Genomic DNA, 12,847 nt, shown 5'->3' with positions numbered 1-12,847 from the left:
GTGTTGCCATTTCCTTCTCCAATGCATGAAAGTGAAAAGTGAAAGTGAAGTCGCTCAGTCATGTCTGACTCTTAGCGACCCCATGGACTGCAGCCTACCAGGCTCCTCCACCCATGGGATTTTCCAGGCAAGAGTACTGGAGTGGGGTGCCATTGCCTTCTCCGCTGGTCCCATTACTTCATGGCAAATAGATGGGGAAACAGTGAGAGACTTTATTTTATTGGGCTCCAAAATCACTACAGGTGGTAACTGCAGCCATGAAATTAAAAAACGCTTGCCTCTTGGAAGAAAAGTTATGACCAACCTAGACAGCATATTAAAAAGCAAAGACATTACTTTCCCAACAAAGGTCCATCTAGTCAAAGCTATGGTTTTTCCAGTAGTCATGTATGGATATAAGAGTTGGGCTATAAAGAAAGCTGAGCGCCAAAGAATTGATGCTTTGAACTGTGGTGTTGGAGAAGACTCTTGAGAGTCCGTTGGACTGGAAGGAGATCCAAGCAGTCCATTCTAAAGGAAATCAGTCCTGAATATTCTTTGGAAGGACTGATGCTGAAGCTGAAACTCCAATACTTTGGCCGCCTGATGGGAAGAACTGACACATTTGAAAAGACCCTGATGCTGGGAAAGATTGAAGGTGGAAGGAGAAGGGGATGACAGAGGATGAGATGGTTAGATGGCGTCATCGACTCAGTGGACATGAGTCTGAATAAACTCCAGGAGTTGGTGATGGACAGGGAAGCCTGGCATGCTGCAGTCCATGGGATCGCAGAGTCGGACCCGACTGAGTGAACTGAACTAAAAAGGAAAAAGAAAATTGCCTGCTTTTATTTTCCCAACTTGTTTTCACTTATTTCTCAAATGAGAGGGACATGTATTTTACTGGTATTTTTATTAAATAACTTCATAAAGTTTTGTCTTCTACTGTAAAACTAATCATCCAGAAATCTCACAAAAAAACAAACAAACAAAAAAAAGAACTAGAGGAATTCTAAAACAAAATTAGCAAAGCTCTCAGAAACCCTTAACTCCCATAGCCTAAAGTTTTATCATTAGCTGCAATGTCTAAGCAGGAGACGTCATGGACACAGGTTTGATCTCTGGGTCAGGAAGATTCCCTGGAGGAGAGCATAGCAACCCACTCCAGTATTCTTGCCTGGAGAATCCCATGGACAGAGGAGCCTATGGTCACAAAAGAGTTGGAGATGACTTAGCGACTAAACAACAACAGTCTCTGTAAGGTCTACGACCTGGAGATTTAGTGAAAGGGCCATGTCAGTTAATAGCAGTAAAACCCCCAAGGTATTGGATCTTAGCTTTATATTTTCCAGCTCAAAGGAGATATATATATATATATATCAGAAACCCAAAAGTCAGTCTAATTTCGCATCTAGAGTTGTCATGGACAGCCATGTAGCCCTTGATTTCCTCTTAACCAGCCAAGGGGAAGTTTGTGCCATAGCTAACACTTTGGTTGCACCTCTATAAACACAAGTGTACATAGAACAGCTTTGAGTAAGCTAGAAGAAAAATCCATCTGGCTCTCTTGAAGAGACTCTGGTGAACTACAGGATACACCTTCATTGCCTGGGTCTCATCGTCTAGACTTGGCCCCGACCCAATGCCAAAAGCTAATAGTATTATACTTCTGATAATTGTCTGTGTTGCAGTTGGCTGATGTAGCCTGTCCAGAGTCTTAAAAGCTTCTGCGAAGCCACTGTCACTTAAGAATTTCAACAACTCCTACAATAGAAGAAGGAAAGATTAACCTTCGATTAACCACAGACTACATTCAAAGGACACTTTTCTGATCATAATCAACACAAACCCAGCAACAGTAGCAATCTGGATATCATGATTGATGTCTCATGGCCTGACTTCATCTGCCCTTGACCAAAGTGAATGAGAAAGAAAAAAAGAAAAAAAAATAGAGCAGCCTGTGAAACTGGCCTGTCACAGCGAGGTGTGTAAGTCTCCTAGTAGAAAGAAACAATCTCACAGCTTCCCATTCTCAGACAAGGTCACTCTGAGACCGGGATGAAATGAGACCTAGCAAGGTCACTTCATAGTTTTGCTTAAGTATGGAAAAACCAAGGTCACTCTGCCACTCAAAACTACCAAACAGCTCCTGTCTCAACTAGTTACAACTTTGTGTTCCTTCTGATCTTCTCTCCCCACAGGTAAGAGTTATTAAGACAAGCAATCATAGAATTACCCCTGCTTTCTGACATCCAATCTAGAGTGTACCCCCACTTCCTTAAACCTGCTTCCAAATCACCCACCCACAGACAAATCTTACAGATTCTTCCTCTCTGCCTGAGAGAGTCCCCCCAACACACACACACACCGTGTGTCCTCCATTGCTAGTGATAACTGTTGTTGTAGTTGTTTAGTTGCTAAATAGTGTCTGACTCTTTACGATCCCACGTACTGTAGCCTGCCAGGCTATTCTGTCCAAGGAATTTCCTAGGCAAGAATACTGGAGTGGGTCACCATTTCCTTTTCCAGGGGATCTTCCCGTCTCAGGGACCAAGCCTGAATTTCCCGCATCAACAGACAGATTCTTTACCACTGAGCCACCAGAGAAGCCCAGTGAGTAATAAACTAGATTGCTAACTACAGGCATGTCCCCAGTGGTCTTTGGCTGGCAGTTCAGTTCAGTTCAGTTCAGTTGCTCAGTCGTGTCCAACTCTTTGCAACCCCATGAATCGCAGCACGCCAGGCCTCCCTGTCCATCACCAACTCCCGGAGTTCACTCAGACTCACGTCCATTGAGTCACTGATGCCATCCAGCCATCTCATCCTCTGTCGTCCCCCTCTCCTCCTGCCCCCAATCCCTCCCAGCATCAGAGTCTTTTCCAATGAGTCAACTCTTCACATGAGATGGCCAAAGTACTGGAGTTTCAGCTTTAGCATCATTCCTTCCCAAGAAATCCCAGGGCTGATGTCCTTCAGAATGGACTGGTTGGATCTCCTTGCAGTCCAAGGGACTCTCAAGAGTCTTCTCCAACACCACAGTTCAAAAGCATCAATTCTTTGGCACTCAGCCTTCTTCACAGTCCAACTCTCACATCCATACATGACCACCACAGGGAAAACCATAGTCTTGACTAGATGGACCTTTGTTGGCAAAGTAATGTCTCTGCTTTTGAAATTCATCATAGGAAGAGTCATAACAAAGATGATATCTTAGGATGATTCATCTGAAACTAACATGTGGGAGGGGCCAGAGAAAAGGGCAGGGTGATTTTTTTTTGGAAGCAACTGTGTGAGTCTGAAAGGAAAGGAATGAGCTAAAACTACAGTCATCGCAATAAAGACGAAAAAAGACAAGGGACACTTGGAAGAAAAGTTGTTGGGAACTGAGTAATTATCGTTCTTTTATCCAAGCAGCCAATGCCTGCAGGACACAGTGCTGATCAAGACAACCAAATCTCTTTTCTCAGAGAGCTCATACTCCAGTGAGGGCAGTGAGATGGAGACCATTTGGGCATGAAATAAGAAAGGAGATGGACAACAGAGCCGGGGATGTGATGGAAAGTGGACGGACAGCGTGGTGGCAACACCTTGGGCAGGCTGGTCATTGGGAAGGTCACTCTGCCAAGGTGAGTGATGAACTGGGGCCTGAACGGGAGGCAGGAGCTGGTCACACAGGGAGCTTGGAAGGAGTATTTTGGACAGAGGGACAGATAAGGGGGAAGAGCCAGAGATAGAGTTGAGGAAAGGCACAAAGTTTGATGCAGAGTGGTGGGTGAAGTAGAGAGTGCCCCAAAGTGACGCTGCTGAGGAAGCAGGCCAGTGACCTGGAGGCCAAGAGAAGACTTTCACTTCAGAGCAGAAAACTGCACAGATGCTGCTCGCCCCTAGAGCCCCTTTCCTCCCCCATTTCTTCTTTCCTGCTGCCCTTCCCATTTCCTTCTGGGGATCTGGGCTCTCTGAGCAATGGTGTTCTAGCTCCAGGACACTGATGAGCCACCCTCCTACCTCTTCCTGGCTCGTAAGGGGGCCAACTTGCTAGCCTCTGGCTCAGCATTTGAGATGATCTCCCCTGCAGGAATTTCAAACACTCCCTACTAAAAATCATTGTGCACAGAACCAACCCTCAGCTTTACTTCATCATTACAGAAGTAACCTCCAGAAATGCCCAAAGTTTGGTGATGGATGGTTAAGCTCTTGTCTGAAATTGAGACCAAATGGTGCTTTTCAAAATTCAAGTTGCTTTTCCATAGCTTACCTTTAATTAGCTCATTGGTTGGCTTGTGCTGGGTCTTCATTGCAGCACGTAGGATCTTCAGTTGCAGCATGAGAAGTCTTAGTTGGGGCATGCCAGATCTTTAGCTACAGCACGTGGGATCTAGTTCCCTGACCAGGAATCGAACCCATGACCCCTGCATTGGGAGCTTGGAGTCTCATCCACTGGACCACCAGGGAATTCCCTCCATAGCTTTCTTCTTGGCCATTTTCCCACAATAGAGTTTGCATTTGCCTAAACTATTGTCTGGGCTTCCCAGGTGGCTCTAGTGGTGAAGAACCCACCTGCCAATGCAGGAGACATAAGAGAAGTGGGTTTGATCCCTGTGTTGGGAAGATCTTCTAGAAGAGGGCATGGCAGCCCACTCCAGTATTCTTGCCTGGAGAATCCCCACGGACAGAGGAGCCTGCTGGGCTACAGTCCATAGAGTTGTACAGAGTCGGACACGACTGAAGCGACTTAGCGTGCATGCACGCAAACTATTGTCTGTTGTGACTTTGTCTTTCAGTTGTTTTTTTGTTGTTTTTCCTTCAAGGTAACTGTGCTTCTTCCTCCTCTAGAATCTTCACATTGGGTGGGTTTTGTTTTCAGCTTGTCTATGTCTCTGTTTCTTTGCTGGACGCCTTTGAGACAATACCGTCTGAGCTTGGTGCTTTGCCTGCTGAAGTGCATCCGCCTGTTAGTAACCTTTTCTGCCAATGCCCTTTCGCTCAGTCTCCTCCTGAACATCAACTGTTGTTCCTAGATTTTGGCGATTCTTCACTTCCCTCTGTGTCATGAAATTGTCTTTTTAAAAACTAGTCTTTATTTCTTTTGTACTCTGAGCCACTCCTCCCCCCATGCAAAAACATTTGATGTCTTGTATATGTGGTTTAAAAGCCAATGATTATGAATGCTGCTTGCAATATTGAGCCTCTTAGTTTTTTTTTAAATCTTTCTTTGATTAAATTCATATAATGATGAATTCTGCTTGTCTTTTATAATCCTCTTATCTCTATTCTGACTTCCTCTTGTCCTTTAAAAAAAAAGAAAAACAAAAGCCTCTCTGTTGTTCTTTGTATCCTTAATTGAATATATTTCTTAACCATTCTGGCTTTTTAAAATCATATTCAATGAATTGCATTCTTTTGAATATTTTGGACTGGATAATACAATCATCAGTCCAATTCACTTTTTTCAGTTTTTAAAACTTTAAAATGAATGTTTTCCAAATTTATGGTTACCAAAGGAGGAAGATTGGAGGGAGAAACTGGGAGTTGGGATTGACATATACACGCTACTATATCTAAAATAGATAACCACCAAGGACCTACTGTACAGCATAGGGAACTATACTCAATACTCTATAGTAACCTATATAGGAATAGAATCTGAAAAAAATGGATATATGTATATATATATAACTGAATCACTTTGCTGTACACCTGAAACTAACACAGCATTGTAAGTCAACTATACTCCAATATAAAATAAAACTTTTTAAAATATTAGGGTTTTCATAGGGTGTTAGAACTAGGGAAAACATAATTTATCACAGTCCACTCATTGAACAGACCAGGAGTTTGAGGTTTGGAGAAGCTAATCTATTTGTCCAAAATTAAGTGGCTCATTTGGAGAAGGCAATGGCACCTCACTCCAGTACTCTTGCCTAGAAAATCCCATGGATGGAGGAGCCTGGTGGGCTGCAGTCCATGGGGTCGCTAAGGGTCGGACACGACTGAGCGACTTCACTTTCACTTTTCACTTTCATGCATTGGAGAAGGAAATGGCAACCCACTCCAGTGTTCTTGCCTGGAGAATCCCAGGGACGGGGGAGCCTGGTGGGCTGCAGTCTATGGGGTTGCACAGAGTCGGACACGACTGAAGCGACTTAGTAGTAGTAGTAAGTGGCTCATTGGTGCTGGTGTCAGAACCAGACACCTGGTCCCTATCTGCTGGTCCAGTGATGTTTCTATAACAGAACCGAGTCTCCATTTAAAGTGGCATCTATGTTTGAATACCATTGGCCTAAGTCATCATTTTCACAACTTGTGGATTAATCGTTTTTCCTCCAGTATTTAACACCTACAAAGGGGAAATCATCCAATAAAGTTCAGAAACAGACTCAAGGTCCCTGCAGGTCCCTGGACTCATTGTTGACAGAGTGGGCAGTGGAAGTCCTTGTGCTTTATTCTCAGCTTTCCTGCCGATATGGTATATAACTTCAGTTGTATTTTCCCTGTGGGCTTTCCTAATGCGATAGATTCCGGTTACAGACAGACCCTAAGAAAAAACCTCATCTAGGACAGTCTAAAAACAAGATATACAGCATCATTTAGGACAGTCACTTTGGGCAAGTGCACTTACTTTTCCTCCAAAAATGTGATCTTCCCACCTCTCTTGCTAATTAAGAGTACATTTCTCATCCTCTCCCACTAAGTCCAAGACTCATGGCAGTTTAGAATGTCCCTTGGGTTTGCTTACTGTTCTAGTGAGGGGACGGGGGGCTGATCAATTATGCCTGAGTCCTTATGTTGTTTTCTCCATATGGCAGCACATAGCGAGTCCCTGAGATCAAGTTCTGCTAAAGTCCAAAATCATGGGAATTTGCTGGTCCCCAGGAAAGTTGAGTTGAGAGCTGTTGGTCCTAAGCCCTGACCTTGGTTCTTTGTGATGTTAGTAGGGAGAAAAGCTTTAACTCTCCAAAGACAGTCTGATCAACCTTTCTGTGATCAGAAAAAATCTGTGAAACACAGATTTTAATCTTAGTATCCTTGGAAGTGTTAGTCTCTCAGTTGTATCTGACTCTTTGTGACCCACGGACTGCAGCCCACCAGGCTCCTCTGTCCATGGGATTCTCCAGGCAAGAATACTGGAGTGGATTGCCATTCCCTCTCCAGGGGATCTTCCCAACTCAGGGATCGAACCTGGGTCTCCCGCATTGCAGGCAGATTCTTTACTGTCTGAGCCACCAGGGAAGCCCTTGGCTGCTAGGTTTATTGAAACCAACTTGAGTCAACTCACACTTGACAGAGAAATCAGCTTCTAGGACACAGGCCTATCCCAGAGCTGGGGCTGACAAGGCCTGGAAAAGCCCTGAGAGGAAGCCCAGGAGGAGTTCTGTCCACTGCAGCTGCTTTGCTCTGGGAATCTGCTCTGGGAATCCACAAGAGGCTTCCTGGCACCCAGCCCAGAAATTCCTCAGAGGCTGTGTGTCACCTGGAGATACCCTTCCTCTGTTCTGATTCCAAACTCCCTAGCTGGGACCCAAGATAAATAGAGGTGGGGTACAATTACATGGTTACAACCATTTGCATGGTTCTTTGTGACTCTAACCTGAGAATAAATGTTCATGAGGGCACACCCTCAATTTCAAACATGCACAAAGACCCACACCCACTCACACTCATTGTCTAAGGAAACACTCCTTGTAGTTTTAAATGGTGTCAGTTCAGTTGCTTAGTCATGTCCGACTCTCTGTGACCCCCTGGACTGTAGCCTGCCAGGCTTCTTTGTCCATGGGATTCTCTAGTAAAGAATACTGGAGTGGGTTGCCATTTCATCCTTCAGGTGATCTTCCCATCCCAGGGATTGAACCCAAGTCCCCTGCAGCTCCTGCACTGCAGTCAGATTCTTTACATGCTTTTTTTTTTTCCTGGCTGGTATTCAGTGGTAGTATTCCCAGGCAATTCATAAATAAAATACATTGCTCCATGCACAAGGAGATTTAGAGAAAGGGAAAGGAAGAAAGCAGGAAGAAAATCTATCACTCAGATTATTGATCGATCTCAGATAGAAAACACAGGCTCTGAAACATCTGACACAAACATCAGGAGGGAACAACTGACCTAAGCAAACCAGAAAAAGAATCATTCATTAATTTTAAAAATAATTCAATGTGACTTTCTGGTTTGAGCACACATTATTTCTTCCAAATCTCACAAAAAATGACCATAAAGAGATTTTTTTTAAAAAATTGAATACAGTTGATTTACAATGTTGTGTTAGTTTGTGTACAGCAAAGTGATTCAGTTATATCTATTCTTTTTCAATTTCTTTTCTATTAAAGATTACTATAAGATATTGAATATCTTTCCTTGTGCTACACAGTAGGACTTTCTCATGTGTCTATTTCATATATAGTGGTGTGTATCTGTTAGTCCCAAATTCCTAATTCATCCTTCCCCACCTTTTCCCTTTGGTAACCAGGGGATTGCTTTCTATGTCTGCGAGTCTGTTTCTGTTTTGTAAATAAGTTCATTTGTATCTTTTTTTTGTAGATTCCACATATAAGCAATATACTATGTTAACCATTATAGATTGTTACAAGATATTGAATAAAGCTTCCTGTGCTATACAGTAGGTCCTTGTTGGTTATCTATTTTATATATAGTAATGTGTATCTGTTCATTCCAGCCTCCTAGTTTATCCCTCCCTTGCCTTTCTTCTTTGGTAACCATAAGTTTGTTTTCTGTCTGTGAATCTTTCTGTTTTGGAAATAGGTTCATTTGTATCATTGTTTTAGACTCCACATACCAGCAATAACATGTGATTTTAGTCTTTCTCTGACTTCACTTAAGTGTGACAATGAACACCCAGGACTGGTCTCCTTTAGGATGGACTGGTTGGTCCTGGGTGTTCATTGGAAGGACTGATGCTGAGGCCGAAACTCCAATACTCTGGCCACCTCGTGCGAAGAGTTGACTCATTGGAAAAGACCCTAATGCTGGGAGGGATTGGGGGCAGGAGGAGAAGGGGATGACAGAGGATGGGATGGCTGGATGGCATCACTGACTCGATGGACGTGAGTCTGAGTGAGCTCTGGGAGTTGGTGATGGACAGGGAGGCCTGGCGTGCTGCGATTCATGGGGTTGCAAAGAGTAGGACACGACTGAGCGACTGAACTGAAGAGTGACAATCTCTAGGTCCATCCGTGGTGCTGCGATGGCATTATTTCGTTCTTTTTATGGCTGAGTAATATTCCACTGTATATATGTACCACACCTTCTTTATCCATCCCTTTGTTTCCATGTCCTGGCTATTGTAAATAGTGCTGCCATGAATATTGGGGTGCATGTATCTTTTCAAATTAAGGTTTTCTCCAGGTATATGCCCAGGAATGGGATTGCTCCATCATATCATAGCTCTATTTTTAGTTTTTTAAGGAACCTCCATACTGTTCTCCGTAGTGGCTGCACCAATTTACATTCCCACCAACAGTGTAGGAAGGTTCCCTTTTCTCCACACCCTCTCCAGAATTTACTGTTAGTAGATTTTTTATCATGGCCATTCTGACCCATGTGAGGTGGTACCTCGTTGTAGTTTTGATTTGCATTTGCCCTTTTCTTCATTATACTTGTGTTGCAAAATCCCTACCCAGGCCAGATGCAACCCCCTGCCTCCTCTAAGCCTGCACCTGAACACCTCGGCTATTACAAGTCCTCCTGACTGCCTCCCAAACCTATTTTCCATGCAGCAAACAGAGTGACTTTCTAAGGCCACGCTGTCCCTTAAAGCCTTTAGGATAGAGTCAAAACCCAGTCATATACTTTATGGGGCCCTACCCTGCCCTGACCCCTGCTTGCCTCTCCAGCCTCCTTTTTCAGCACACACCCCACCCCCGCCCATGCCCCTCTGTACTTCACCCTTGGCAGTTTCTGGAATGTTCTTTGTTCTCCCTCCCTTCTCTGCGTTTACACGTGTTGCTCCCTCCATGGGCAGTGGTATCCCACATGTCTCTCAATCCTTCCTGGGATGTCATTCTCTCTAGGAAACCTCCCAGACACCCTTCCTGTGTGCTCCATGGACTACCCTCTGGCAGCAGCTCTGAGCCTGTACAGCAAGTATGTGGTGTTTATTTGCTTCCCTTGCTACACGGGGAACTTTTCAAGGGCAGGACGTGCATTATGTTCACTATTCACACAAGGGTGACTGGCGTTCAGAATGCTCATCAAAAGTAATTATTGAATCATCTAGAATTTTGTGAACTATGTTATTTAAGTATGTTGGATGTATTCCAGAACCCCTCAGATACCAAATCCCCAGAGGCTCAAGCCCCTTATATAACACAGTGTGGTACAGTCAGGCCGCTGTATCCACAGTTCCAAATCTGATGGATTCAGTCAGTTACAGATGGCACTGTGTGCGCTAAGTCGTGTCTGACTCTGCGACCCCATGGACTCTAGCCCACCAGGCTCCTCCGTCCATGGAATTTTCCAGGCAAGAATACTGGAGTGGCTTCCTGACCCAGGGATCGAATTTGCATCTCTTGAGTCTCCTACATTGGCAGATGGGTTATTTACTACTAGCGCCACCTGGGAAGCCCAGTTACAGATGGAATTCTGCCCTTAAGCAGGGCTGATACTGTACGTATCTGCCCATGGTGTGTGTTTACTCTGTAAAAACAGATACTGTGTTTAGAAGAATTAAGTAAGCCAATTCTGGTTCCATTTTCCTCTCAAAATTTCTATGGGCTTGTGCTCCTTCTTATTATTTTGTCTTTTGGCATAAATTGCCTTATAACATAAAAGCATATACTGCCTTGTAACAATTAGTAAGATCACTCTTTCCTAAGAGCAAATACATGAGTTACAGTGTGTATTTCACCCAAGGGACTTGACTACAGATCTTGTTTTTTAATGGTTCCATGTTCTTATTTTCTGTTTTTGGCATGTGAGAAAACTAGAGGCATGTGAGAAGACTAGATGTTTCCAAAAAGAGTTTACTGCTGGATATGGAGGTTAAAAGATAGCAGGGTCATGTCCTTATCCAGGGCTGTCCCTACAGGTGTCAGGGGTCTGCACTTTCATAGGATCTTGAGATGGCATTAATATTAGACCTTTAAAAAATGATTTTTAATAAAGTTCAGAAAAGAGGAGTAAGGTGCAATGCACCCAAAGGGCTTCCCTATGTGAGAGTCCTGAGTGGCCTGCTCAGCTGCTTTTACCCAAAGGTGAGGCTAGCTCTCCTTAGACAGGGAAAAATAGTCCTCATGAGAATAAATGAAAGTAAATGAATGAACAAGTGTAGGTGACTGGATAAAATTGAAATAGAAGGGTCTTTAGGCACTGTGTAATATATTATTGTAATATTATAACATAACAGAATATCCTAGACTGGGCAAAAGAAAACTTTGGCAAAATTGTACCAAAGGATTCTGTGGTTTGTGTATATCTGCATACAAAATGTGTAGGTATAAAACATACGTTTATCTACTCTTTATCTCTCTTTTTAGCCTGTTTAGAGAGCACGCTGATTTTTCTCCCTTGTTATTGGAGACTGCCTACCAATTTGCACTAAAATGCAGCTAATATCATTTTACTATATTCTATAAAGGTGTTGCTGAGGTCAGTTATCTCAATGTCTGTGTTTCTTTCTTGAGAAAATAGAGGGGAAAAAAATCTTTGACTTGGATAGGAGAGAATGGGGAAGAAAATTGAAATATAAGAGTATTTTTCCTGTAGAGTTCACAGGTCATTCTTCAATTTGAAAATCGAGTTTTACCATTTCATGTTAATAGAATACCGACATTCATAGATTTACATTAAAAAAAAAAAAAAAACCATAATAAGGGGCTGACACTGGTTTTCTGTGGCATCTCATGAGGTGATACCCTGATGTTACTCCCAGTACCTGTTTGTGGTCCTGTTGAAATGATGCCGTTTGTATTAAATTATGACGTCTCAGAAGAACATTTTCAGCAAGGTTAGACAAGAATACTCAAGTTGAAGTGCATTTATAGAAGTCTATAAAGTAGTAAAAACGAAGGGATTGAAAAAAGAAACAAGTTATTTGAATACTGGCTGAATCACCAGTAAACAAGCCTCTGCTCTGCAAAATCAGTTTTGAAAAGGGTACTAATTGTTTCCTAAGCACTTGCAAATTCTTCAAGTCTTCAGGTAAGGGAATAAATAGACAGTGCTGAGCCTTTGCTGGGAGGTTCGCTTCATGCTTGTGCGTTGCAACAATAAAGACTATTGTAATGGAGATATGGGATGATCTCCTGGCAAACCAAAATTGCCAAGAGGGGGAAAATGGTCCTTATGGAACAACTTGTCTTTTGCCAGAAGGTCCTCAATTATAATTGTATTTAGGCATACATATTATTTTTTTGGACAGTAGTATCAAATTGCTTTCGCGTGTAACCCCAGCGCTGCATGTGAGATGGGCCACCTGCCGCAGGTTTACAAAGATCCAGGTGCAATGCAGGGCGAGCCTGGTCGCGCAGGGACCAGTGTTCGAGCCCCCAAGGGAGCTGGCAACGCTCACCCCCGGCGGCGCAGCGTTCTTTCCCACTAACCTCCGTGGGCCCTGATCCCCGGTCGCCCCCTGACACAGCAAAGTGTCAGTTCGCGAGTATCCCTTCCGTCACTAGATGTCACTGTGAGTCAACGGCTAGTGGCGGGGGACCCCGGCGTTTTACGGATCTTCCAGGGTTTCCAGCATGGTCAGTCCCTGTACTTGTGCCCTCCCAGACCGGGGAGCGCAGAGCCGGGCGGGGCCTCCAGGAGGCCGGGACGGCTCCGCGACCAAGAGGGAGGCGAGCCGGGTTCGGGGAGCAGGGCTGGCGGCGCGATGCGGAAGGCGGGCCCGCGCCGCGCTCCTCTCCGCCCCCGC

The 12,847-nt window shown here is 44.0% G+C and overlaps 1 protein-coding gene across 1 annotated transcript in view; it reads left to right on the top strand.

Moving 5' to 3' along the window:
* The first annotated feature begins 3,520 nt into the window (after positions 1–3,520).
* The window catches only part of REV1 (REV1, polymerase (DNA directed)), a 95,976-nt gene continuing 86,649 nt past the window's right edge, over positions 3,521–12,847 (top strand). Inside the window, exon 1 of the mRNA XM_010829635.1 lies at positions 3,521–3,605. The gene's annotated coding sequence lies outside the window, so the exon portion shown is untranslated. The remainder of the gene's footprint in view (positions 3,606–12,847) is intronic.

The sequence above is a fragment of the Bison bison genome, unplaced genomic scaffold, assembly GCF_000754665.1.
Source record: "Bison bison bison isolate TAMUID 2011002044 unplaced genomic scaffold, Bison_UMD1.0 scf7180017864508, whole genome shotgun sequence".
NCBI lineage: Eukaryota > Metazoa > Chordata > Mammalia > Artiodactyla > Bovidae > Bison > Bison bison.
The sequence above is the reverse complement of the archived record's forward strand: the minus strand, read 5'-3'. Positions and strand labels throughout refer to the sequence as shown.